Source organism: Onychostruthus taczanowskii, unplaced genomic scaffold (assembly GCF_017590055.1).
Source record: "Onychostruthus taczanowskii isolate IOZ18803 unplaced genomic scaffold, ASM1759005v1 scaffold33, whole genome shotgun sequence".
Classification (NCBI taxonomy): Eukaryota; Metazoa; Chordata; class Aves; order Passeriformes; family Passeridae; genus Onychostruthus; species Onychostruthus taczanowskii.
In genome coordinates, this window is record NW_024500683.1 from 456,468 (window position 1) to 472,515 (window position 16,048).

The 16,048-nt window shown below is 38.7% G+C and overlaps 1 protein-coding gene across 1 annotated transcript in view; it reads left to right on the forward strand.

The window, feature by feature from the left end:
* The window catches only part of HTR1B (5-hydroxytryptamine receptor 1B), a 40,133-nt gene extending 24,128 nt beyond the window's left edge, over positions 1–16,005 (forward strand). The window contains exon 2 of the mRNA XM_041410733.1: positions 14,533–16,005. The gene's annotated coding sequence lies outside the window, so the exon portion shown is untranslated. The remainder of the gene's footprint in view (positions 1–14,532) is intronic.
* The last annotated feature ends 43 nt before the right edge of the window (positions 16,006–16,048 follow it).

Consider the following 16,048-nt stretch of genomic DNA (forward strand, 5'->3'; position numbering starts at 1 on the left):
TGCTGAAAAGTAGAGAAGACACACAGAAAAATCATGGACTGTTGCATGACAGCCAGATGAGCTCCGCTGAATCCCAGCTGCCAGTGCAAGCATAGCGTGAAAACAAAGGAGCAGCAACAGGGGTCCTGGGGTGGAACTGGGGTAACTGTATTTGGTGGCAAAACTCCCCCTCCCCAGCGTCCCAGGACCCCGAACTGAGGGCAAACAATGACTTGTAAAGGGGGTCAGGTCTCAGAGGAGGATACAATCTTTAATCAGGAGAACTGGGGGTGGAACACAAGGTGGGGAATACAATGTATAACCCAGTTAAGAATTTCAAGGGAGAAAAACAACTCCAGCGAACTAATGGGGTTTGGGAGAATACAAAACTGACAGGTAAGTTTCTAGGGGGAAGGCAAGTTTGGGGAGAAATTGACATTTAATGAAAGAAGGAGTAAGGAAGGTTCTGGGGAAAGGGCAGGGACAGAAGGGGTTAGCAACTGGAAAGGGGAGGGGGTTTAAAGCTTGGCAGGGAGTAGCTAGGTAACAAAAAAACCCAACACTTAAATAAACTAAATAACAATGAAGGAGCAAGTCTAGTTTTAAAAATATAAAATACAAAATGGAAAACCTGTGCCACTCTAAAGGCAGGAAAAGGACAGCATAAGGGAATTATAAAATTACAAATCAAACAGTAAACATACTAATAAAACAAAAAAACACAACTACAATGGACATGCAAACACCGATTAACTTTAAACCCAGTTGTGACTGTCAGCATGTAAACAACATATAAAAGCATGATATAACTGTCTAATTATTGAACAAGGTGCATATTTTTAAAGGCTGAATCTTGGGGAGATATAAAAGACCTATTGACATTTTTTCCCTTTTTTTTTTAAAGAACAGCTAAATTCTGTTGACCTTTTTATGTGATTGAATTAAAAAGTTTTTAAGCCCCAGAATAAGTTTTTTAAAGTCAATCAAAATTTTGGCATTTCAGTATGCTAATTTTCATCACCATAAAGATCAATACTGCCATCCTTCTCTGTTTATGGTATTTTATTTCCTTCAGAAGTTGACTTGAGTGTCAAAGATGATGTCTAGATCTCTGTCAAGCAAGGTTTCAATAAGAAATGGTGGGAAATATTTGTCGTGACAGATTATTAAATATCTTCCATTTTTTTGTGACATCCTGACTTCATTTCCCTCAAACCTTTCACAGCAATAGGTACAGGATCTCACGGGCCTAATAGCAAACATAAATTCTGTAGCAGACGTAACTGAGTTATTGAGGTTTTAGATGACATGATTCTGTGAGATGGTTTTCTGACATAAAATGCCATCTGCTTTTACTTAATTTTCCTTGTTTTCTTCTCTAAGTAAACAATGAGAGAACATGTTTGTTCTGAAAGGTAGTTCCTTTGAGGCCTGTTATTTTCCTGCATCTCTCTAAAAAGACAAGATATGAATTTGTTAGTGAGTTACCAGACATTTCAATATACAGCACATCCAAGGAGCCAAATAAATGCACTTCATTAGATACATCCTGATATAGCTGAAAGTTTGAATTTTAAAGTCAGATTTACCAGAAGGCTTCTGGGGCCGCAGTCAGGAGCAGCTAACAGCTTTAATCTTAAATTGTCTTCTCTGTTTTCTGCAAGAAAGATGTATTAATGTTTTCCAACCCTACAATTTCTATTGCAGACCCACATTAATGTTGTAGGGGGTAAGACCCACAGAAAAAAAAAAAAAAAAAAAAAAAAAAAAAAAAAAAAAAAAAAAGAGAGAGAATAAAAAAGAGCTTTCAAACTTTTCCATCTGCCCACCAGAACAGGATAATTTTACAGCTTTTAAACAATGCTGGCTGGCAGCCAAAAGATACTTACATTAAATCAGTGTCACAGCTTTAATAGCTCATAACATTTTAATGTCTTTTAATGTATTTGATTATTATAAGGGTACTATGATATACCAACATTGTTCTCAATTAACACCTAAGAAATATATTCATTGCAATACTCTTTACTTGCACGTACTCTTTCTGTACTTACTGGTATTTTCCAGACTCTCCCTTACACTGAGGGGAAGATTTGATTTTCAAAAGGCCTTTGCAATGTTTGCTTTTGGTTGAAAGAGAGCTGTAGTGTCTGCTGAGACATCATTAGCTGTGGGGCAATATTACCACACAAATACAAAGGCACCTGATTAGACAAGAGTGGCCTGATCTGTAGTGTAACTCAAGCTGCAACTAATCCTATGGGTAGTTGCAATTAAAATGACCTTGGATCTGTGTTAGGTTTGGAAAGTTAATAAATTGAGACTGGTTATTCATCTTGACTTACTTCTTGATTTCTGAAGTCTATTTAACATAGTAGTAGTAATAATAGTAATAACAATAATAATAATAGTATAGTAATTTAAATTTCAAGTTGTTTCCAAGGACTGCAGGGTTTTCCTTTTAAAAAGCTGGAATGAGATCCATTTTTTTTCAGCATTCAGAACACAATGACAGCAAATTTCTGTGTTCCATAAAGCTCTTAAGGTCCTTTGATAACAATCTTACAACCAATATGCATGAGATACAGGCTTCAAATTACAGGAGAATGTGACTGGGAAAAAAGGTAGTTTAAAACACTCTGCACTTACTTGAATAAACCTATTTTAGAGAAGGACTATAGTGAGTAGGACTTTATGGAGCACCCTGTGTGACAACAGACTTCCTAAGTCTTATCTTCAAAGAGTTTGCCCCATACTGAGAGTCCATTTGGCTTGCAGCCCTCTGACAGTGACAGGGAACTGAAACCAGAGACTGCTTTGGGCATGCTGGGTGAGAAACCATTTCAAGGAGCCCCATGGCTGCAGAAATTGTCTGGGGTTTAGGAAGCTGAGGCTCAGGCCTGTTTCAGGGTTTTGAGCACATGCCCCCCACCCCTGCCAAATGCAGACACCCAGAGTTGGTGGTGACTGGGCCATGGGGGTTTCCCGAGCTTTGGTGGGGTCACTCCTTTACTCATGAACACGCAGCACCTGTTTGTTGGGTAAAGGACACTCTACAGTCTAGGGACTCAGGTGGCATGTGGGAACTCAACATCCAAGCCCACAGTGCTGAATGTTTAATACCCACTGTCATATTTTGATACTAATTCAAGCCCTTGTTGCCAGGCTCAGCAGAATGGACATGGAAAAGGCAGTGTCCTCTCACATCTGCAGATGGTCTGATCAGTTCAAGGGAAAACAACCTTGATGGGCTTGGAAAGTTTATGACATCTTTGTGGGTACTCTGGATGTTCTGCAGTTAAATAAAAAGTTCAGAATTCAGAAGCTGTAAACAGATTTTTCTCAATAGTAAATCTACAGTGCTATACTTGAAAAAGTGCATTTATCATAGACAAAATGGAGTTTCTGAAAAACATTTATTTAAAAAGACTTACTACAGCTTCCAGTAGTCTTGACAAGATTTCATATTTCACTTTTTGTCTTTACCAAGCACATTAATAGCTTTTAAAGCTAAATTATATGAGTGATAGGTATTTCAGCAGTGCACTGGAGATGGAGAAAACAGAATTTTGTGGCTTGGTGTACATACCTGGTGATCAAGAGAAAAAGCACAGTGGCTAGGACTGTTTAAAAAAATGGGGTTTTTCCCCCCAGTCCAAACAAATTCATAAAGAAATTTTTGATTAAAGAGGTAAAATTAAATTAAATTTCCATTGCTTAACTGATATTTCTCACAATATCCTGAATATTTGAATGAATCAGTATTCCTGAACATATCTTTAAAGCCTCTGGAAACCAATAAGTCAATTCAGAGGTTGTCTGAGTTGGTATGCATTTGTCACTACCATTTTCACCACTTCATTTTTGCTTCACCGATGAGACACCAGAAGCCATGTGGTCAAATGTTCAGCAGTGAACTGCAAAAGTGAACCATTTTTTAATAACCCAACTCCTGAAATATCACTTATTCTCTCCAGTTTATGAACATTTGCAAGCAGAGCAACTGACCTTGAATAAGTAGATCCAAACTCCTGAAAAAGCCCAAGACACTTACCATATATAAAAAAAAGTAAAGCAAGTGACAAAAATTACAGCATTTCCTAAAATCTTTTCCAAGTGCAATCACTGTTCAAAATGGGTTAATGTCTTTTTTTAGCTGAATTTACCTAGTTCTAAGCAGCCACTCATGTCTTTATGTCGTAACTGTACAGTACAATTTGACTGGTTGTCTAACACAGCTAAAAGAAATTAAAATAGCTGAACGTAAAATAATTTTTCCCAGCTGAGTCCCACATGAGCTGTGGCTGATCTTTCTTTCACTCAAGTTAAGATAGTAATTTTCATGCACGTTACATTTTTCATTCAGACGCAAGAGACTTGTTCAAGTAAAATAATTTTTCCCAGCTGAGTCCGAGCTGTGGCTGATCTTTCTTTCACTCAAGTTAAGATAGTAATTTTCATGCACGTTACATTTTTCATTCAGACGCAAGAGACTTGTTTAATGAGTTGCCTGAGGTGCAACGTCTTTACTTTGAAGCAAATTAAGCCACTTTCTACAACAAGATGTAGGGTTGGTTACGTGTGTGTGTGTGTTTACTTTATTGCCATCACCACACTGCTGTGTGTACTTATCCTACTACAGGCTACTATTCCAGGCTCTGCACCAATGTAAGGATTGGTGCAGGCCAGCAAGGGTGACTCACTCGCTGTGGAGGCTGAGAACATGGGAATGTGCCTGTCTTTCCATACCATCCAGTTTAGAGAATTAGCAGAAATTCTAGGCTGAACATTGAGTCTCTTTATACAGAACACGACTGGCATCTGGGATTAGGGCAGCAGAACTGAACTTCCAAGGTGAGTGATGCCTAGAGAGGCTGACATAGAGCAGAGGCTAGACAGAGTTAAAGGAATAAAATAGGTATTTATTGAAAGGCCTTCAAAGGATACTCCTTGGGCAGCACAAGAGCCCAGCCAGCGCTCTGCCCAAGATGGACCCAAGATGGACACAAGGTGGATGACCGGTCACGAGTTTTCGCACTTTTATAAGTTTTGGTCCATTTACATATTTGGGGTAGATTGTACAATTACAGCTTCAGGTTATGAAGTCCCATCCTCCCAGGTTGCTCTCCTCAATTTGCTGTTGTTTACACTTCTTGAGCCTGAGGCTGCAACTGTGTCCGTGGTTCTCAGGCTGGAAAAGGATTGCTTTGTTGAACTAAACTGTTACGAGAACTTGCTAACACTTTATATGAAGTTCAGAGTCACATACTAAGGCAGTACAGAATCTGAAAAAATATGAAAGCTAAAACTTAAGGCATCACAAGCAAGTTGTTTTGGAAGGGTGAGCAAGGTATGTGGACTTCCAGGGAAGGGAGTAGCTGCTTTCTGGTGCGGTTTGCACCAGGGGTTAGTAAATTATTTGAGCAGTCTGGCTGAGCCAGAACAGAATTCCCTGCATATTCTTTAAGAGTGAACTACCACCTGTTCAGTTTCATGTTCTGCTTTTGTGCACTGTCTACAGGAAGAAGGAAAATTGCATGTGATTTTGACATTGAGCTCTGCCTAAAGGATGTGCATAAAGATTACTGTGCTTTCATGAAGGTGCTCAAAGCAGATAAATGAGTGTGTTCTCCACTGTGACAGATCTGGTCTCAAACAAGGATAAAAGGAATTTGGTGGACATTCCCCTCAGGGAAGAGATTCAGCTTTACAGTGACATAATCATCAATCTCAGCCCACCAGTCATACCTGGCAAGTTGTTCAGAGAGACAATACTAAGGCATTTGCTGAACAGCACTAAAAGTTGTTTATGCTGTGAGAGTCTGAAGTGTCCAGTGATGTTGTATTTGCATATTCCAAACACCATCTCCCCAGCAGCCAGGTGCAGTGTATTGTGCCCTTCCTTTGTTCACAACAACATTCTGAAGCACAACTTTGGAGATGACAGGCACTTTAGGACAGCTTTGCAGATGTTTTTCCTTCCTTAATCTTGCTGAGATGGGTTAGGAATATTTTCACATATGAGCAACTCCGTAATACACAGGCTGAGCCCTCAGAAAGTATTATTAAATTAACCTCATTCCTCTCTGTGGAGCGCTTCACTCCAACCAGATGAGTGCATTTTATTTCTATTATATTAGTATCTGCTGTAAAGAGTTATGTTAGAGTGATTTCATTTTTCCAACAAACCTACTCACCATCTGCATTTGGCAAAACTCGTTGACATCAGTCTTTGTTGCTTAGCAATAAACACTTGTGCTGACTCCAGTCACAAAGAGTGTTCATTACTTTGTCATTCAGACATTTTACACAGCCTCCATGGCCTCAGAAATTGTTTGTTTACACTGGCCTTGGGAGAGAGGTGGAAGAGCTGAAAACCAAATGTGTAGAATGAGAGGAAAGGCACACCGATCTTGAAAGCTGTTGGACACAAATAGTAAAGAAGCTGTAGTAGATCCACAAGTTTGATAATGAAGAGAAAAATATGAAAAAGAAATCAATGCAATACTATTACTATAAAACATTAAAGCAATTACAGAGCTTGCCAAACATCAACAGTCTTGAACACTATGAAAGTGTTTTGTAATAGCATCAGTGATCACATTCCATCAATATGTGCTATTCAAGATGTGCTAATCAGCAAGAATATATTATATAAAAATGTTCTTTGTGCTTATATTCTGTGTCTGTATGTATATAATACCTGGATCATGTATTCTAACTTGAACAAAATATCTAAAAAATTTGCATTGTGTAGAATTCTATAGTAATTGTCTTGTTGCTCATAACTCCAGAATTAGTTGAATTTGACAATAACTTTTATAGTTAGTATTAGCTCAGAATTGATCTGTGCTGAAACCTTTGAGGAAAGTTTTATTTATAGAAAGTTAGTAGAATAAGTGCTTAAAGCTGCACAATTATAATTGCTTTACTTATTTAGCAGTGCCTCTGTCCCACTTCTGTTTAGATATCTAATTTTAAGACATTAACCTTTGGCACTAAGACTAGGAAAATTGAACTAGGAGGGTCCAAAAAGGCATAATTAGAATTGAAAATTAAATGGGTCACTTGTCATGGAGTGTGTTACATTTAATAGATGAACAAGCTAACAAATGAATATGACAATGAGTCATCCAAAGTCAGAAAACAGCACACTCTTGGAATGTCAGATGATTTATAGAATGCATAGGTTTTGCTTTTATTTGTGGATACATTGTGCAAAATAAGTTGATCCTTTTACATGGATAGCAGCAGAAATGCAGAAAAATTCAGAACATGCCATAACAAATCTGTTGTGGACCAGGCGTCCCCTGCATAACATACAAGATACTTGGCATATTTTTCAGGAAATGGCAAAGAAAACTTCCCTGAGGAGAACTTAATTCAATAATTTGGGACCCAAAATCTCTTCTGTTTACTTTGCAAGTGATAAGTTTGAGTCTAGTATGCCAGTTGAAAATTTTACTTTCAGTCTTAAAATAATAATAAAAGTGTCCAACAAGTATGAACTGGGAATTTTGAGTTAGGCTGCTGGTGAAGAACATTAACCTTAACAGGGGTACTGCAGTCATATCTAATAAAGATTGTGCCTAAAATTCTGATCAGGCATGTTTAAAGACCACAGCTGCCATGCAACCTTCAAGACCAGAATGAGAGATTAGAATGTGAGCTTTGTTACAAAAGTCACATTCTTTCAAAACGCACAGGAAGCTCAAAGGAAATGTTCCCCTTCCATGCCAGCCTTAAGTCAGGACATAAGCTCCCCACCTGGAGGGGGACAATGCCATGGTGTCAGTGCAATGCTGACCTGAGTTGCTGTGGCAGGGGCATGATCATATGTCCAGACACTGGCACAGAAATTCTGAATTTGACTCCCAAATGGCTGTTCTGCTCACTAGGGTTTTCTTTGGGAATTTGCAAGGCAGCATTGTGTTGCGTGGCCATGCTCAGTCTGCTGAAGGGAATTTTTATGGCTGTCTGAGTGGATGTTCAGTTCAGACACATGCAGCTGTCAAGTGCAAACTTGAAAGCCTGACCCTCAGCCTTTTTGGAAATGTCTCCTATTAAATACAACATGCTGCTGAAATAGAAAGCAAAACATAAAGAGACCTGTGCTGATCCAAGATAAAACTTTTTCCTTCAATATGAAAGACAAAAATGTAAAAGCAACTGGACAGAAGGGGAAAAACCCTACTCAAAAAGTCACATTTTGACAAGAAAATTGTTTGAAAGATGAAAGATGGTACTCTGAAAAGTCAGAGCCTGGGAATGACAAGAAATCTAAGGCTTGTCTTTTGGCAAGGCTGGTATTCTTCAATACCCTAGAGCATCTGTAAAAGTTTTCTTATGGAAAATGCTGACTTTTCTAAAAATGCAGTCAATGTAAGAAGAACAGTGTATTCTCAGTGAATGATGGGTTAGGCTCTGTGCTCCTGACAAATCCAAATTCAAGCTGAATGACCAATTGCCCTGATACAGGCTTGGAACAGCTCCATGTCTGCAGCACTGATTATATCAATAATCCCCTTCACTTTTCTGCTCCTTCTCTCTCTCTCTCTGTGTCTGTGATGTGGTTTGTTGTTTTTTTTTTTATTTCTAGCTACTTTTTCACTCTTGTTATATGGTAAAGAAAGACTTCATCATCAATAGTAAACATTTTTTTGAGCAAGAAATAACCCCCATGTCAAATTCTGTGTCCAGAATTGCTTAGACACCTCTGAAATGCTGTAGAAAAATACCATCCAGCTAAGCCTGAGATGGAGCAGAAGACAATTTTTTTTTCTCTCTTGGTTCAAACCCTTGAGAAGGTTCAAAGTGGATAATCTGATGGTGTGTTCTGGATTTCAAGGCTGCAAATAAGGTTGATGAAACACTATTGGGACCCCGGGCTGTGGTGACAGTGTTATCACAACCACGTTTCAGCCACAGAGGAGAAAGGATAGACACAGGCTCCAAGAGGCAGTGGGTCATCAGTACAATTTTATACTCTCTTTTCCCTGGTTCTCTGGCAAACACCAGCTGCTCCTGATGTTTCTTCTTTTGCCCATAAAATTGTTATTCAGCAGGTCTGCAGCTGAGCTTCTTGGGTAAGAAGCACTACATTAGGGTTGTAAGGAGCTGTAGGGGATTCTACAATCATTAGGATTGTAAGGAGCAAGTAGGGGTGAGAAAAAAACACATAAGAGGCATCTTTACATGCAAGTTATGCCATTGGGGAGCTCTGCCTATAGCTTTTATATATTTTTCTAAGAGATAACTTATTCAGCAAATATTTTCGGCACTCAGTAGAATGACTGTGAAACTGGGTATTGTGTACTGCCACTAGTAAAAACACTAAATCAGGCATCACAAATATAAAATAAAAAAGGCTATAGGGGAAATAGAGCTGATTAGCTGTCATTCCTTTATTATGTCTTTTCCATTATGTATTTAAATTCATAATTTTTACAGTGTTTCATGTGGTGCAACAATAGAGCTGCAGAAAAAGAATTTTGCCCTTGCTGCCAGTAAAGCTGCAAATTCAACAGTTTATTTCCTCCTTGAGGGATACTTTTTCCATACTTTTATCAACGAAGTGAATCAATGACTCACTGCTTGCCAATACAACTCACACTGCGTTTTCTCATTTCCCTAGAACCGAGACAGTCAGTATAAAAATAAATGTCTGTTCTCACCACTTCCTGTCCTGCTCTCCAAAAGAAGTGTTTCAGGCATTTAATTTCTCATCTTTGGCTTTCCCAGTCTCTCTCTCGTTATTGATGGGAGTGTCCTGCGACAGGAAATGGCCCTGTCATGTAAGCTTCAATGTGTTAAGGACTCCTTCCAGCTAAAAATAAGTACCAGAACTATCTTCTAGTTTGTTCCTCTTCTTTTGTGTTAAATTCCAAATGTCATACATAGTATAGAGCTTAGAATAAACTCAACCTTTTATGCCATTTAAATGCAACAAACTGCTTTTAACAGTCTGCTTTGCAAATGTACTTGAAATCCTATTAAGCATTTGCCATGTGGCTCATGATGTGTCCATGCTTCAGGAAGAATTGGTACATGATGCATCTGCTGACTTCTTTCAGAGACTAATATCTGCGTTAGAAAAGCACTTGGGTGACAATCAAGAATGAGGCCGCACTAGGATTTGTGTATGGCCTTAGGTCCTCAGAAGGAAAATACCTTTGAGTTAATAGTCCACCATCCCAAAATCTCAGTGAGTTAATGGAAAACCTTGTACACTATTAATGTTGTTACCAATGACATTCAAATCCAAAATATCTAATTGTACATTGAACCACTGTTAATCACCCTAACATTCAACACCATGTATCTGGGTACATAGAATACATATTCACCCTGCATATGAAAAATACATTCTAATTAGCTTCTTCTAATAGAGATAAAAAAGGTGCCAAAAAAGCACAATGCTTGCATTTATTGTGTAAAATATTATATAATTAGATAATCTCTGATAGTGAATGGCTTGGGGAAAAAGACTCAGGGCTAAGTCACAGATTCTGATTTCAGCAGAATCTAATTTTATTTGGAAATGGTTGTTACTTGACCTCTCTCCTCTGTACATTAGTCAATATAACTGTAAAACCCATTAAAAACAGGGCTCTTTGGAAATGTTTGTTCAATTTGAAGATAAAAAATTGTGCTAAAACATATCAAAATGTTTTCCACTATGAAGAGTCTCTCTTCTTTCTGGCAGTTGCTTAGTCATGAGATTAAAGCTGTGAAAAAAAAAAAAAAAGAAGAAGTGTGACACCAATGCCTTCAAAAAAAAAAAAAAAACAAACCCAAAAAACCTATTAATAATTACAGTTTTAATGAATGGCATGCTGAACATTTAAAATCCAAATTCAGTGAAGCAGCACTAACAGTTTATTCCTCCCACCAGCACAATTATCAGGTCAAGGCTGCAGAGAGGGAGAAAGGTTTAATTTTTGGAAGTGAGTGGGAGTGAAGGTTCTGACTATGTGGTCCTGCAATGCATGACACTCAAGTTTTCTCAGAGTGCAGCTGAGGAAGAGGACCTGTTTTGGAGCATGGCCATGACAGTGATGAAAAGCAAAAGGAACCGTTGAGGGAGAAGGGAAGGTGAATTTGACAGACACAGTGGGACACCTTTGCCAGTTTCCTCACCACCTGCCACAGCCCATGAGCATCATTTGGCCAACGCGACAGAGATTTCCACGGCAGTATCTCGCTTCAAGCCGTTCGTCACCAGTACAGCTGCTGGGGCTGGCTTTGTCAGGAGTAGAATGCTGAGCATGTCAGTTTTGACAGGATCTCACTGGAAGATTTCCTTTTAACTTTGGATTGACTATGGTTGAGCTTCGTGAATTTTTTATGACAGTGTGTCTAAATCCACCTCTCCCCATGCTGGCGGGATTGCCAGTGCTCCCTTCAAACCACCTCTTTGTGTCTTGCCTGCATTTTTTGTCCTTCTTTCATCTGCCCAGCCCTTATTTTCAGAACTGCATATACACCTTTACGTGTCAAATATCCATATCTTTCATTCAACTTTTTCTTGCAATTCACATCTGTCAGAAGCCTCTTTCTAGAAGACAGGAGACTATTATCCCTTTTTTACTTCTTTTTCTTCCAAGTTTTGCTTTGGTGTGATTTTACTAATACTACATGTAAACTGTAAAAAATCAAAAGTAAAATAAGCAAAAAAATAGGATTTGTTAAATCATGAGTACATTTTGATTTACAGGGTCAGGCAAGTGATCTGAAGCTATATTACGCTTTCCAGCCAATGTCAGACAATTTACTTAATGACTTGCTTCTAGGAATATACAATTTTTATTGCATTAATGGAGGTTTTTCACCTTCTTGACTTCATGAATAAGCAGATATAGACACAAGTACATCTCAGTCTGAAGATAATCAAGTGTATGGTGGGGTGAAATTTGCTTCCCTCCTGCTATGCTATACCTAATGATGTTAAATCCTGAATTAAGATGCATGACTGCACAGTCCTTTTGCAGATAAGAACGGTTTCTTTCCTTGAATACTAAAATGGTTGCGTGGTATCAGGTAGAAAACTTGTGGTACAAAATATCTTGAGAAAATAATTGACTCGGTGAATAATTTATTGAATTTGCTGAAAATATTGACCTAGATTTAATGTTTCCACATTCAGAACATGGAAAATGAGTTAAATTGGTATGTGGAGTTAGCCTAGAGTGAGACTGTTGCAGCATGATTAATTTACAAGTGTGAGTTGTTACTCAAGAAGAGCCACTTAGCTATTAAATGCTCTGCTTGGGTTAAGCTGACATTTTCTTCAAACTAAGACCGGTGGTCTGATATTGCTAACCATTAGTGAAGACAAGCTGTGAAAAAAAGAAATTGGGAGTGATTAACAGACTTGGGGATAGGTAAGGACTGCAATTCTGAGCCTTCTGAGTCTTCACATTTACTTTTTTAATCACCTTTGAACCTGATTTGATACCATGTCTCAGTCTGGTGGCTTAACCACCAGACTTATCTCCTTCTGTATTCAAATTGCAGAGGCTGTTAGAAAGTCTGGTGCACTGAAGTTTAAAGTACCTTAAATAAGTACTAGCTTACTTCTCAGAAAAGTAGGCTGCTAGACCTGCCTAGATTTTTGTCAAAAAAAAAAAACAAAAAAAAACCCAAAAAAACAAAAAAAAAACAAAAAAAAAACCCAAAAAAACAAAAAAAAAACAAAAAAAAAAAAAAAAAAAAACCATCAAATAGCAGAGAAAATTCAGAATAGAAAATTTTATTTCATGTCCAGAAGAAAAGGAAGAGCTGGAGATGGACAGTTAGGTAATACAAAAGGAAAATTAAATAAAACTGATAGATGAATGTAGTTTTCTTTTCATTGTTTAGATTGATGTATTTTCTTTTGATAGAGACTCCTTGTTTTAGAGGACATCAGATAGCCAAGCTTATATGATGTCAGGCTTTTCTAAGAAGAAGAATGTATCAGACAAAGCTTTCAGACTGGACAGGTACTGCACCTGCAGCCATCTACTTGCCTAGACATACCCTTTCTCACCAGAAAGCATTTTGTCTTGCCTGATTTACATGAATTGTGCAGTTTTTGGCTATGTAGAGCAATCAGTGAGCCAGCCTTGCCCAGCACCAGGCATGACTGCTGGCAAAAGTATCCAAGAAAAAAGCTGCTTGCTAAAATCTGTCAGCAGGCTGAAGCTTTTAACAAATCTTATTTTGCAGAAATGTTCTTTGCAGGAAGAAGTTCACAAAAGGGGTCACATTTTTTTTCAAGAAGAAGAAAAATTGTGTCAGCAAATGCTGGCTGCAGGGAAAGGGCTCTGAGGGGTGTTGGATTCAAAGTGTTGTGGTACTCATGAAAGGAATGGTGAAAGTGTTCAATCTGAAAGAGAAAGTTAAAGGAAGATAGCACAGAATCTGTGGGGGAAGTAGTGGGAACCCAAAGATTGTAGAGGGATGGGAGGCCAAGCTTGGATGCTTGCCAAAAAGGGGTCTGGTTGGGGTTCAGGCTACAATACCACTGTGTTTACAGTCACCCTTTAAACTGCTATTTGCAGCACAGAAGCCATTAGGCAAACTAGGGAAAACAACTCCCAATGTGTTAGCAGCTTCAAAATGATGATGATCTAAAGGGAAAGAGAGGATGGTTGAAAGGGTAATGTTTTATAACAGGATTATGGGAAGGAGAAAGGAAATGGCATTTTAATCTTTTCTTCATAAATAAGTGACCAGTAGTGGGAAGAAGAATTAAGAAATCCCACATTGTCCCCTACATTTGACAAGAGTACCCCAAGCACTCATGTGCAGCACCATTAAGTCCTAAAAAGCATATCTTTCAGTGCAATGACAGCAGGAGATTCAGGGAGTCCTTCAGTTTGCAGAGGAAGACAACCCTTCCCAGCTAGCTACTTATGGATGTTATGATTTTAGATACAGATGTCTGAGCTCTCTTCAGAGTCAGTAGAGAGATCAGGGAGTGAGACTTTACCTCAGGCTGAGCAGAATCACTTACTAGACCAGCTGGTTTTCTAGGAGACTGTTTTTTTTCTGGGACACTGGACACCTCATTTGCTTGTAGACACAAATTAATAATCTTAATGATTTTTCAATGTAAAAAATGCATTATCAAGTGAGACTTAAGATATCTATTTCTTGGGGAACGTTGAAATCTGTTAAAATGTCTATAATACTTATCAAATGCAGGAAAGCAAGAGCTACACTAGTCTCCAAGTTCTCTTAACAGTACTTTCTTCGCACAATGCTGTCCTGCACCAACAACTCATATATTTGTATCTGAACTTTTCTGAACAGGAACTATTGTCTATAGGCAAAAGAAGTCTCCTCCAGTGACAGGAATACCAACCTCTGCTGAAGATTTGCAGACCCTCTTCCACTCCTTACCACTTTTACTAGACCTGTCACAAGCTGAACACATTCATCGAGACAGTCCCTGTAGTCGGGCTCTTGGCTCTTGTAACCAGCAAGAGCTGAATAAAGAAATACCAGGGATAAGTCTGCTGGGTCCTTTCAATGTGTAAGAATCTCTTTTTCTTGGATTGTATGTAGGGCAGTCAGCCTGAGAGGATCCTCACAAACCGAAGGGAATGACAAGCCCACACTGATCGTTTCCAACACTTGGCATCTTCTGTGCCACGGAACTGCTGATGGTGTATCAGCCAAGATTCAACAGTAAAAAAATTTCAGAAATGGCCAAGGAACCAACAACTGAGCAGCAGGCACTGAATATCTTTTGGAAAGCACATCCTTTTTAGTCCACAGGTGGTGTGAGGAGGAACAATTGACTTGAAAATTACAGCAGTTCTGCAATTTCTTCAAATTGACATAAATCAAGGAATAACTACTTAGAATAACCAACTCCTTACTCCAGGACATGATCAGAACTAGAAAATTATATTGAAGCTGGGAAGATGAAATGATGTTTGGATATGCTGAGATCACAGTTTTCAGCTGTAAGCACAGGAGTGCACATTTTAACAATGGAGCAGATGCTTCCAATTATCTGCAATAAGGGACACTTGAAAATCTAGCTGGTATTAGGTGGCTGTCAGAAGGCTCTTGGATAAGAAGAAAAGGATGCAAAGTGCAGCAAAATAATTTTACTTTCATAACACATTAATTTTAAGACTGCTCTACAAGTTGAAAAACTTGTGTGGATTCTGATGACTGAAAGCAAAACAATCAAACTGGAAATCTTAGTGTAGAGTGCTTTTCCTATTTTAAACCATGACAAACTTTACTCATGAAATATTTCCTTTGATGTTCTACAATGTTATTCAAATTTAAATAGATTTACATGTTTAACTGTGCCTACTGCTTGCTCATGTAGTGCTTACATATGACCTGAAAATAAGATTCCCATAGAAATAGACAGCTTGTAAAATACAGAACTGTACAACATAGAAGAAGCCGTACAAAATAGAAGAAATATGAATGCAGCCCTTTTATTCACTCTTTTGCAATTACTGCATGCCACAATCCTGGGACATGTTTTTGATTTGCTATGTGCTTAGCAGGGTGATGTTCAGGAAGGCTGAATTGCCTGCCCAAACCGTGCATGTTCTGACAGGCAAATTCATCTCTTGTCATTTGTTCCTTGGTCTGTAGTAGCTCAGACTGTCTGCACTCTCTGCTGAAGGCCTATTTTTTCCTCCTGAGCCTCATGAAGACAAGAACCACAGACAATCCTTCTCTCCAGTGTGTCAAGCCTGTGTTCCAGACACACCTTCACACTTCCCTGCCTCTCTGATAGTTGGGCTGTCACAATCGGTCCATACAGCACACAGATGAGTCAGATGGGACTAGTAATCTGCAATTACCATTGTGAAGACACAGTGGTAATGGCAGATATGCAGGGGTGCTCTGAACAAGCCAACACCAAGCTCAGGATCATCACTCCTCATTCACCCATGCAGCCAGGTGCTTTGACCCTATCAACAGCATGTGCCAAATGATCCAACAATGAAACCACAGTTGTGAGTTTGTTCTCCTGGACAATCCCAAATACATTTTCATTTCTGAGTTCCAGCACTCTTCTTTCTTCTTCGATTATCGGGGGGTGGGG